Raw genomic sequence first — 13,022 nt, 5'->3', positions numbered from 1 at the left:
AGCAAGTGTCCATTTCAAATGTATCATGATGCACACTGTGAAGCAAAAGGACTCCCAAGCCCCCTGTGGCGTAACATAGCTGCAAAATCATCAGAGGGTTGATTTTTTAAAATGATTTCTGAATAGGTCCACGTGCTTCTTGTAACAATGTAGCTTAACTGAAGTTTAATGCCAACTAAAATACTAGTAGACTGCCAAGGTTTTGCCTGTCCTTTATATCCTAGGTAGAGTATCACAGCTAGATCTTTACAATCTGTGTATTAAAATATAAATGCTAACAAGTTTCCATATAACTTAAGGCTTTATTAGTTATTTTATAGATCCTGCAGAAAAGCAAATTCAGTCTGCCTGCCTTGCTGAGCAGTTTTCATTGCTGCTCAAACAGCATCAGGCTATCTTAGTGCAAAGGCGCTTTGAATATCTATTAGTGACTTCCAGAATGAATCAATGAGGTTTCCAAGGCTGTGCTGCATCAGTCACATTGAACTACCTGGGAAATTTCAAAGACTTTAGGTAGTCAATCACTTAGCCTTTTGGGACTAGTGAATTGAAAGGCTGTCAAGACCACACACAATGTTTCCTTATGTTTTTAGTTACTTGGCTATTATAGGGAATTTACCCCAGGGCAGAGGGAAAGATTTGCCCAGATGACATTCTCTCACTAGCAACAAAGCCCCGTGGGCCCCTTGGGCATTAGAAATAATTGATGAGAAAGTTAGACTTTCGTCACCTGTTCAGAGTGTGAACTATAGCTCCCTTTCTTTCGTGGTTTCACAATATATTCTACATTCTAATTGAATTCTCTCTGGGTACAAGATTAAATTGGAGGAAGTAACAGAGTTAAACATCACTTTGCATATGACCAATTAATTCTGTGCGGTAATGAATGAATTGGAAAATAACATGTTTTTCTTGTGTTGTGACTTGTCCCATAATTTATAGCAAAGGATTCTATATACTTAAGTACATAAATGTTCTTGTATATGATACACAGCAGCCAGAGAGTGCTTTTGTGGGATTTGAAATGGGTATGTTTTAGCTGACAGGCTGTTCTGTTGTTACAGGGAGCTTGTTTTTTGCTGTGCTGTTGCTGGTTTCTGTTGTTTTTATAATGATGATTTGTTGATTAAGAACATAAGAATGGCTACACTGGTCAGACCAAAGGTCCATCTAGCCCAGTAGCCTGTCCTCTGACAGTGACCAATGCCAGGTGCCCCACAGGGAATGAACAGAACAGGTAATCATCAAGTGATCCATTCCCTGTTGCCCATTCCCAGCTTCTGGCAAAGAGAGGCTAGGGACACCATTCCTGCCTATCCTGGCTAATAGCCATTGATGGACCTATCCTCCATGAATTTATCTAGTTCTTTTTTGAACCCTATTATAGTCTTAGCCTTTACAACATCCTCTGGCAAAGAATTCCACAGACTGACTGCATTGTGTGAAAAAATACTTCCTTTTGTTTGTTTTAAACCTGCTGCCTATTAATTACATTTGGTGACCCCTAGTTCTTGTGTAATAAAGAGTAAAATAACTCTTTTTTAGGTATCTTAATTATCTAGGCAAGTATCTTTTTGTCTCTTTATTTGTTCAAGTAAACAAAAATATTTATCCTATTGCCATTCTACCACTAAAGGAAAAAGTCACGTTTATGAATAATAATAATAATGGCACTGGGGATATGAAACCATAAAGCAAAATCCCACCTAAAATGTGTTTGTTTCCTTTTATTTCAGCTATGTAGATCTGTGGAAAGTATGCAGGCAAGAGTAGTGGTTTTCATAAGGAAAATGTTTCCATAAGCATTTGAGAACTTTGAGAAAGGCTCCCGAACATTAACGTCAATGGATTTTTGTTCCATACGAAAATCTGAAGGCAAACCTGATATTGGCTGCATCCTACTGGCTTTACTCACCTGAATTCTTTCACTCATGTGAGTTAGGCAAGCAGGATGTGACCCACAATAGTAGAGTTCTGCAAATATGTCATTTCTTCAGGGATTCTTTATTTGGTGACAACTTTCCATATTACAAAATATCCAGCAGACGTTATTTATGGAAGATGGGTTTTTTTAAACAAATTTTTTAGGGCTGGAAGAATTTCACACGATAAGCTAATTTTGAAATGTCCAGGAGGAAGATATTTAATTTCTTGTTTGCTTGTTGCTATGACCAAAGAGAAGAACAAAAACACTGCATTGAAATGTAGATGGGAAACTACAATCTAACCCTGTATGCAAGATTAGTAGAGGCAAAATGCGTATATAGGTAATAAGGTCACAACAATTTTTGCTCCCAGGCTTGGACAATTTGGAACTAATGCTGGTGCAAAAAATATTCTCATTGACTAAACAGCAGAGAACTGGGTTTGTAGTTTTGCATATTATTCTACAGCTCCATTCAACAAGTCTCATCATTAATTGGAAGAACAATATGGCTTGCGCCTACAAGTAAAGCCACTTTTTATATCAATAACAGTGCCTTCTCACAACAACACAATCCATAGAACTCAGTCTTCAAAGAGGAATTAATGCATTTGAGAGGATCTTATTTTTTTTTCACCTTTTTAAACATCTTTTTGATACTGAAAATGAAAGTTTGTTTGTGAATTAGGTAGACATGGGTTGGTAAGCACCATTTATGATTTTTGGTCTCCTTTCAAGTACTTAAAAAGTCACTGGGAATACAAAAATCATGACAGATTGCCTGGAAGTTTGCAACAAACACTGGTTTGAAAAGCCTGTAACAATCTCCATCTGTTCATTGCACACTTGAAAAGACTCACAGAGCCTAAACTGTACTACTAAGATACCTGTGATGGCATTGCTTTTCTTGTGAGGATTGTTTAATTTTACTTGTGCTCTTTGGGGACAGGAAAGTTTACTTCATAAATACTTATTAGGCTTTTATTTTGGATAGATACAACCATACAAATGATGGCGGATCCTGAGGTCCATTGACAGTACAGTTTTGTATTCAATAGTATTGTAACATATCTTCTCAGAAGCAAAAAGATGAGAAATCCTTATAAAATAGGCATCAGCTTTTTTTCAACTATGAAGTGTCAGGCAAAAGTGATTTACATACTTTTAAGGCTCTTATCATGTAAACATTCCCACACTATATTTTAAATATGTGAGTAGACTTATTGATTCAAGGCACTGCTCATGTGCTTACGTGTTTTCAGGATCAGCACCTTGGACATTAAGGCTGTGGCTACACTCGAAACTTCAAAGTGCTGCCGTGGCAGCGCTTTGAAGTGCGAGTGTGATCGCGCACCAGCGCTGGGAGAGAGGTCTCCCAGCACTGCAGGTACTCCACCTCCACGAGGGGATTAGCTTACAGAGCTGGGAGCACTGTTTGCACTGGCGCTTTACAGCGCTGTAACTTGCTGTGCTCAGGGGTGTTTTTTCACACCCCTGAGCGAGAAAGTTGCAGCGCTGTAAAGCGCCAGTGTAGCCATAGCCTAAGCTAGGGTCAGAGTTACCAGAATTAAAAAGATTTTCAAATAATTGCCAAGCACATGCCTTACCCATCTGAATACTTCGACTCTCATTTTAAGCTATTGTTAACTCAAGTGCCTTGATAGGCACCTTGCACTATTTTATTCTTGAGTTTTAGTGGTATATTTTCTGAACTTGAGGTTTAGACCCTGTCCTATGACATATTTGAATAAACTGAATAAATGACTAAAATGAGAATATTATTGTGCTTCTCTGGAAATTCATTTGCTTTTCCCTTTATCATTCATTTCTTAAATTCTTACTTAAAAGATATTCAGACATGGATTCTCACAAATGAAATTGTTTAAGAATGCAAAATTAGGACTCCTACCACAATAACAGAAATGTTAGCCTTTAAGTTGCCATTAGTTCATTTTTTTGTTAAAACGTTCAGAATTGTGGATTTCATGACAAATAAGAAGATCGGTAGCTTCCTAATATTTAGCTTGTTGATGGCCAGCTGACTTTCAATTTGATAACAAGAACATGTTGCCCTTTTCTATTACACTGCACATACTGTTTAGAGATAAAAATGTCTGGCTTTCAGCAGGCAGGAAATTTAATTACAGTTAAAATGCAACAGGCCATTTACTGCACAAATGTTGAGCAGCTGACTGTGCCAGCAGCAGTACCATTATATTTAACTCTGATACAAGAGTGACAATATATTATCATTTCAGACAGGACAAAATATCCCGCTGTTACCACTGTGGCAAAACTCCCACTGGTGTGAATACAAGATTTTCCTGAATAAGCACAGAGTGGATTGTTTGAATAAGGATAACCGGATATGGCTCAGACATAGCCTACAGTTATAGGACGGTAAGGCATAGGTATAAGTTAAAGCAGTAATGCAATGAGCCTACAAGCCTCAAGGCCTGTAAGACAATAGCTTAGTTAAACCAATCAAGGCATAAGGCCCAAAAAGGCTTAGCATAAGCATCTAACCAGGAGTAACCCTAGGTTATAAGATATCACAAACTAGAATGCTATAATAAACTAAACTGCTAACAGGTAACCTCAAGATGCCAGTTGATATCAGTTTTAGTTACTATAAATTAGGACTATCAGCAGATGTCCGACCACGAGAATGCCATGGTAACTAATTGACATACAAACCAATAAGTTTGAGGTAAAAGGCCTAGTAACCTATGGGATAAGGGCCACCCCAACATTAGTAGGGTCTGGAAATACAGATAAGGAAAAGGGACACCCTTACTGAATATGCATTAGGCACAGTGGGCATCATTGTAACACATTGTAAAAGCTATCAGAGGGGTAGCCATGTTAGTCTGGATCTGTAAAAAGCGACAAAGAGTCCTGTGGCACCACAGGACTCTTTGTCGCATTGTAAAAGCTTTATCCCATCCTGCATACCTTGGGAGATGCTAGGATGATGACCACTGGTAGTGATGATGATGGTAAGGACGATAAGTAACACTTCAGGTTTTTCTACAAGGGAATGGGGCGGGGGGGGGGGGGGAATATATGGATGCTCAGATGCTCATTTTAATACTATCTCTACCTTCTTTGCTGTGTTGGAGTATTTGTGACTTTGCTAATTGTGCTAATAAAGATATTACAAGGACAAACCACCTTCCCCTAAGGATGAGTGGCTTTCTTGTGCACACCAGGGTCTTTAAAATAACTAATACTTCTAGGTCTGGTCCTGGGACAGAACCTTGCCAAATTATAGAGTGTTAATTGGCTTATCTAATTAATCAATAACTAACATACAACCAGTGCTTTAAACAGTAGCTCTGTTGTGGTTTTATCATGATATTGATGATATTTGGTAGTGTCCTTAAAGTCCCAGTATCTGGAGTCCTGTGATTACTTGATGCATCCGAAGAAGTGAGGTTTTTACTCACGAAAGCTTATGCCCAAATAAATCTGTTAGTCTTTAAGGTGCCACCAGACTCCTTGTTGTTTTTGTGATTACTTGAGAATCTCAGCATATTTTTTTTAATTAAAAATTTCTAGCTTTCGTGATTGTGGAGGAAAGCTTGACAATATGGTTTCTAAAAGCCCAAAACCTAGAAGATAAATTTAATGGCCCTGAAATTGTATTATTTTCTAAAATCTCATGATTATTGCACCTATCTCATGAGTTTGGGGGGGTTAACTTATGATTTTTGAATGCTTAGGTTGGCAATGATGAAAATTTTGCACTCAACTGACTGGTTAAAATTTGACTGGTGACTGGCATACATAGTTATCAAATTTATGTACAAAACGGCGGTAAATTAATTCACAAAGTATAATCCCAATTCAGGAAATTATTTAAGCATTTAAGCATGTGGAACTTAAGCATGCTTAATTGCATGTTTAAATGCTTATTTAAAACAACTGTATTTCTGGTGTCCAACAGAGATTGATTCTTGGCCCTATCTATTTAACAATTTATTAATGATCTGGAAGAAACCACTAAATCATCAATGCTAAAGTTTGCAGATGAAACAAAAATGAAGGCGTGCTACATAATGAATCATTTAGGTCACTGATAGAGAGATCTGGATCACTTGGTAAGCCAGGTGCAAGCAAACAATATGTGTCTTAATGTGGCTAAACGTAAATATATACATCTAGGAACAAAGAATGTAGGCCATACTTACAGGATGGGGATTCTATCCTGGGAAGCAGTGACTCTAAAACAGATTTGGGAGTCATTCTGGATAATCAGCTGACTGTTAGCTCCCATTGCAATCTCGTGGCTAACAGGAGAATCTAGAATAGGAGTAGGGAGGTTATTTTACCTCTGTATTTGGCAATGGTGCAACAACTGCTGGAATACGGTGTCCACTTCTGGTGTCCACAATTCAAGAAGGATGTTGATAAATTGGAGAAGGTTCAGTGAAGTTCCATGAGAATGGTTAAAGGATTAGAAAACATGCTTTATAGCGATAGACTCAAGGAGGTCAACATACACCTCTACCCCGATATAACGTGTCCCTATATAATACGAATTCGGATATAACGCGGTAAAGCAGTGCTCCGGGGCGGCAGAGGGGTGCACTCCAGCGGATCAAAGCAAGTTCGATATAACACGGTTTCACCTATAACGCGGTAAGAATTTTTGGCTCCCGAGGACAGTGTTATATCGGGGTAGAGGTGTATTTAGCTTAATAAAGAGAAGGTTAAGAGGTGACCTGATGATAGTCTGTAACTACCTACATGGGGAGAAAATATTTAATAATGGGCCCTTCAATATAGCAGAGAAAGATATAACATGATTTAATGGCTGAAAGTTGAAGTTAGACAAATTCAAACTGGAAAAAAAGGCATAAATTTTTAACGGTTAGGGTAATTAACCACTGGAACAACTTTTACAAGGACTGTGGTGGATTCTCCATTTCTGACTACTTTTAAATAAAGGTTGAATGATATATGGTCTAAGGATTATTTTAGGGAAGTTCTATGGTCTGTGTTATGGAGGAAATCATACTAGATGATCACAATGGTCCTTTCTGGACCTGGAATTTATGAATCTATGAAAAGTTAAGCACCTGTTTTAGTACTTTTTTTGAATCACATCCTAAGTGAATAGTTATGTGCATACGTTTCATGCAAAACTGATTGCATAATATTTTTTATAAATGAGACCCTAAGTACAAACTTTTAGGTAGGAAAGAAATCAGATGCAGGATCACTTATGAGCAAAACCAGCTGTCCACCTAAATACGATAGATTTTGCTGGTATTTTTTCAAAATACCAATAGTTTAGGAATAAGCATGTTATAATGAAGACATTGGTATTTAGAGGACTCAGAAAACTTCCTGCCAATTTTACTATGCTCATTCTGAGTAAAATTTCTGGATCTTCAAGGTTAATAAGTCCGCATCAGCTTTGTATTAACCCTTATCCTTGGTTTACAACATTGACTTTGTGATATTGTCTATAAATTGATATCTTAAATTCAAAAACTTCAAGTTTTCATTTTTAAAAATATCATTCCAAAAGCAATAGATGAAAATCTTGGGAATAACCTCCATTGTGGATGGTACGGTCACTGGTATGATTGCAAGAAATCTAGGACTATTACTATGTATGTAGTTGAGAAGATTTCTGTTGCAAATGTGAATCGTTGGACTGTGACAGCTGGCCACAGCCTTATGTTGGGAAAGTGAATGAAAAGGGTACAAACTCTAGTTAGCTGAATTTGTATAAAAACTGGAAACAAGTAATTTCTGGAAGCTTGTTTTTCAGTTTACACCTAGCTCTAATAAGCAATAACAGTGCTAATGTGATTATTCTGTATCACATGGCACCTACCCTGTTACATTTAAAAAAAAAAGCATTTATTCATAATGGGGAAATCCAATCCTGTCCTCCACAACTGTGAGTGGCCCTTTTGCAGAGGCAGAGTAAAGTGGCTGGGAGAGGGCAGGGCTGTGGGATTTACTGCTTCAAATCTTTCCATCCAACTGTTGTAATAATTTGGACCTACAGATTTACACTAACTGTGAGATCAACAGTAAAATGTGAGTATAAATTCATAAGATGTCACAATAACCGACAACAACAAACTGCTGATGGGAAAGGGTACAAAAAGGAGACAATCTGAATTAATCCAAACCCAAAAGCCTGCTAATATAACTCAAGGACTGTTTAAGATCACACTTGGCAAACAAGAAAAGTATGGAAAAATAAATCAGTGAACCAAAATTGGGGTGTTGGAAACTAGGCCTAATTGGTGGACAAAATGATAAGGGGCTGGGCTATTCTGCCCACCACTCCCTTTGCTATCCTTAAAGAAAGAGACTTTGGGAGAAAAGTTGGCTACTGGTGTGAGTTTTACCATCATGGCTGCCACCCCACACCATCTCCTGGCACCCTAGGACTTCATCATCCTGATCCTGAGAGATGCCTGACTTGACCGGGCCAGAGAGGGGGACCCAGATGACTTCGCCACTCTACCCACGCCAGCTGAATCCCAAACACCACATGGGATGAAATGGGATCGGACTTTAACAACAACAGTAACAACAGCTCCAGCCTATCTCAAGTAACTTCTTTTTCCCCAAAAGGACAGTTATTACCATCTTGATACCATCGAAGAGTCAAACATGTTTTTTTTCCTTCTATAAAAGCTGTCACCAGCTAAGAGAAAGGGCACACAGGATGGTGTTAAAATGAAAGCCTTATTTAATAGTTTACATTTCAAATGCTGTAAATGTTGTGGGTTTTTTTTCTTTATCTTTAATAAAAGGTTTAAAGGATTTTTAATGGTGTCTGCAATGGTACTAAGTAGGCTGAGGTCTCTGTATATGAAGTTCTGAGCCTTGTTTAATGCTGTTTATTGGACAGCTACTGGTTATGTTAACGTCTTTGGACCCCTATATTCCATCTAAATTAATACAACTCACCCTTGTGGTGCATGTACATAAGTAAAGCTCCTTGGGCTGGACCATCAGGCTTGGGGAGCATCTGGAAATTAGCTGTGCAGTACCATCGTTGTCAGCCTAGATGGAGACAGAATTGTCATCTTCCGCTTCAAGACTTTGTCATTTAAAAAAAAATCTGCTCTGGTGGTCTTCTATTGTTTAACTGTGACAAAATGTAGTAGGAGTAACTGTTTCAATGAGCCTAATTTTAAGATGCTGTTTTTAAAAAAATACCAACCCCCCCCCCCCCACAAAACCCCAACAAATATAACATTTTCATCATAGGCATTTGAGTTCCCTGTGAATGTTTGAAAGTACTTGATTATTTGTTACCTATAGCTCAAAAAACATTAGGATTGTAGGATTGTAACTTCTTAAAAAATGTGTGAGTTGTCTGGTTCAGTAGCATATGATAAAGCTGGATTTATGCTACAAACACAGAAGGAGAAACATGAGTGCTTACTAAATTCCACATCTTCACAGTGATCCATAATTATTTTTGTTGCAATGGTGCATAATGAAAGTCAAATAGTTATCAATGGAAATGGAAGATTTCAGAAGTTGGTAGGGTACTGGAAAAGCATTTTTGCTCTACTGTCATTTAAAAAAAAAATTCTCCTTAATTAGAGAGGAAAAACTATTCCAGACAAATACTTCTTGAAAGACATTTGATATTGCTACAACATTGGCCAGATACTACAATGTAATGCTCGGTAACAATTCAGTCCTTTTTTTCTATAGATGATTGCCTAGAATCGTTTATTTAAACTTGAAACCTGGAGAGAGTCCTGACTCGTTTGACATTATCAGTATCTTTGTGCCCCACATACACTGTATAGTTAGAGATTGCTGAGATTATTAAACACCTAATTCATCCCCAGGGACAGAGTGATTAATTAGCCTTCAAAAATGCTGCTAACCTGGAAACTTAAAATATACATTAGCTTCTTGTGTGTATTCTTGGTGGCTACACGTGATAAATTCCTGATGTGCATAAAATTACATTGCTTTGATTTATTGTTTTGTGTGTTTAAAACTTTTTTGCACTTTCTCTTTCTCCCACCAGTACTTCATATGTGCACCATGTGGGTTCTTATTGTACTTCTTTATTTTTCATGTCACTCTTGATAATAATGATAAAAAAAAAGGAAAACACCCCTGCTTTCTCCCTCTATGAAATGGGAAACTTTTTCCTAAATTGAGCCTACTGTAAGCAACGTACTTTGATTGCTGAAATTTCAAATTGCACTATAAAAATACTGACTTTGCAGGTTTTATTAATCCTTATTTAAACCACAAATGTACACTACCTCCCATATTTTATGGACATTCAGTATTTTGCCAGAAATGTATCAGATCCATATTTTCATCTATAAAAGATGCTATTTTATTTTTTATTACAGGGAATGCTTATTTTGGACCGAACAAATTTTTCTTTTCTTTTCTCTCTCCCCTAGAATTGTGTCCACTTGATTAATACTTTTCTTAGTAGATTCCCTTTTCATGACTACAAATACAGAATTTATTATTTTGTTTTATAGGCTATTTTAGTGTATTTAAAATCCCAACAAGAGATCAAATTCTAATCAATTCAACTGAATTTGCCTGTTTTTTCTGGAACAGAAGAAATGATTGAAATCTTCCATTACTATCAAATTACTTTTATAATGTAAAGCTGCTTAAGTTAACATTGTCTTTTTCATTAGTCTTATTTGACTCCTACATCCATTGAAGGGAAAGCAGAGGGAGAACCCCTAAGACTCTTGGTTAATTAATCTTATGGAAATTCTGACAGTTCCCATAAATCTGAATACTAAAGAATGTCACAACATTAAAGTGGAGGTAGGAGCCATGCATTTTGCATATCTTCTTTGAAATGCATTGCTAGGGCAGAATTTCCAAATAGTCTGTCAGGAAAGCTTTTTGCCACTGTGGTGTCTCTAAGAAAAAAAATTCATGCCATCACACAGTCACACCACTCCTAAACTGAGTGAATTATTCTGAAGAGTCTGAGGTGAAGTCCTGGCTGAGGTCTTAAATAAGATTAGGAGTACTTGTGGCACCTTAGAGACTAACAGATTTATTAGAGCATAAGCTTTCGTGGACTACAGCCCACTTCTTCGGATGCATATAGAATGGAACATATATTGAGGAGATATATATACACACATACAGAGAGCATAAACAGGTGGGAGTTGTCTTACCAACTCTGAGAGGCCAATTAAGTAAGAGAAAAAAAACTTTTGAAGTGATAATCAAGCTAGCCCAGTACAGACAGTTTGATAAGAAGTGTGAGAATACTTACAAGGGAAGATAGATTCAATGTTTGTAATGGCTCAGCCATTCCCAGTCCTTATTCAATCCTTTGTTGATTGTGTCTAGTTTGCATATCAATTCCAGCTCAGCAGTCTCTCAACCTTAAATAAGATTGGTGGTCTTGTCCAATACCTTATTTGTAAACATCACAAAAAGCAGTGCATTACTGGAAGCCTCTGCTCCAAGGAGGTCTAGAGCTCTTGCAGGTCAAGATTAAACTGTATTGACAGAGCTGCACAGGGGAACTTGCACTGCACCTGTTTTTTCTGGTTTTGCCACAAGCCAGTGATTTTATTCTCTTTTATGAACACTAAATGTACTGGCAAAAAAGTGTTTAGGAGAATCAAATGTGAACGTAAACACTGTACGTTATCCTTTGGGCTGAATAATTGTGCAAGCTAAAGGAATTTTTCAAACAAGCAGGTACTTGGCAAAGATCTGATCATTCCTGAGCAGCACATGTTGCCATGTAGCAGAAACAGTTCCTCATGCAGGGCCAAAGGTATCTTCTGAAAAACTAAGTACCTTTCTTTATCTCTTTGAAGAGGTGGGATGGGCCGTGGCTTTTTGCAGTGCCTCACTGGTAAGAGAGATATGTACAATGGTTTGCTACCCTGTATATACAATAATATTCTGCCATCCTTATTCCTGTAGAGTAATAAATGTTTGGTCTAGTAATTTAATTAATTGGGACTCCGGTGAGCAATAAAGGTGGCTGAAAGTGGCCCATAATAACAATAATATTAAAGGTAAATAAATGGTTGTTGCTAGATTGTACTGTGTTAACAGAAACGCAAAGAGATGAGGAATTAGAGATCTGGTAGGGCAGTGAGGGAAGTAGGGTAACTGGTAATTCAGGAAGTTATATCCGGCAATATGCTGGAGTTTTCATCAACATCCATTGTCAGCGAGGGTCCATTCACAGCAAAAGCCCAGTTGATTAGATTACTAGCTTAGACTGTAGTGCTATGTGTGGCACAACCAAGGAAAAGATCAAGAGTTGAGGCTGATGCCGGAGCTTATTTCTGTGGCTTGAATGCAAGGGCCCATTCAGGGCCGGCTCCAGGCACCAGCTTGTCAAGCATCAAAGCTACATCTCTGGAATAAGCCAGAAGCAGCCCCCCCCTCCCTAGTTATTATCAGAGCAGCATACCTGAGAACACCTGAAAGCTATTTGGCTGATGAAAGTTCCAGGGCTGTGTGTCAGAATATCTGAAAGATCGAGCACACCATGTTCATAAACTGGAACTTAATCCAATCAAGTAGACACCCATTACCCCACACTCCAAAGCTGTAAATATAAAGGTTTCACTCCTAATAAGCTTTTAAAAAACTCCAAAGCCTCCCCTCCCCTCATGGAACCCTTCAGAACATTATGAGAGACAGATGCCTTTTTTTTAAATGAAAAATAAAGTTTTGTTGAAAATTAAATTTATCATGGAAAATAGTTTTTGAGGGTTTTTTTGGGAAAAAATTGAGAACATTGCTCCCTGAATTTTTTCTGCATTGTTGAAATAATTTTTGAAACTGAGGAAAACTCCCCATCTCCTGTTAGTGTTTTACTTCCCTTCCTATCTTTTCCATTAGAAATATGTGTGTGTGTGTGTGTGTGTGTGTGTGTGTGTGTGTGTGTGTGTGTATAGTATAAAAAGAGTTAAAAAATCAAACCAAAAGAAAAGGAAACAAACCCGACATGAGAGGAGGTAACAATTTCACTTTTAAAATTAACACTTTTCTCATTTTTCTTGTCATTCTCTCGCTTTAAGTGAGGACGTAACAGTTTGACTTTCCTATTAGTGGAAAAATTTTAAAGTAAGAA

General features: G+C 37.6%; 1 long non-coding RNA gene across 1 annotated transcript; it reads right to left on the bottom strand.

Annotated features, from left to right (window-relative positions):
- Positions 1-6,116: 6,116 nt before the first annotated feature.
- LOC122172565 (uncharacterized) lies at positions 6,117-11,463 on the bottom strand. Its single transcript, XR_006172993.2, has 3 exons — positions 11,193-11,463; positions 8,870-8,965; positions 6,117-6,229 (listed from the first exon to the last, which is right to left on the bottom strand). It is a non-coding gene; the product is annotated as an uncharacterized LOC122172565 (long non-coding RNA).
- Positions 11,464-13,022: the final 1,559 nt, after the last annotated feature.

This window comes from Chrysemys picta, chromosome 1 (assembly GCF_011386835.1).
Source record: "Chrysemys picta bellii isolate R12L10 chromosome 1, ASM1138683v2, whole genome shotgun sequence".
NCBI classification, from domain to species: Eukaryota; Metazoa; Chordata; order Testudines; family Emydidae; genus Chrysemys; species Chrysemys picta.
This window is presented reverse-complemented; position numbering and strand designations above follow the sequence as displayed.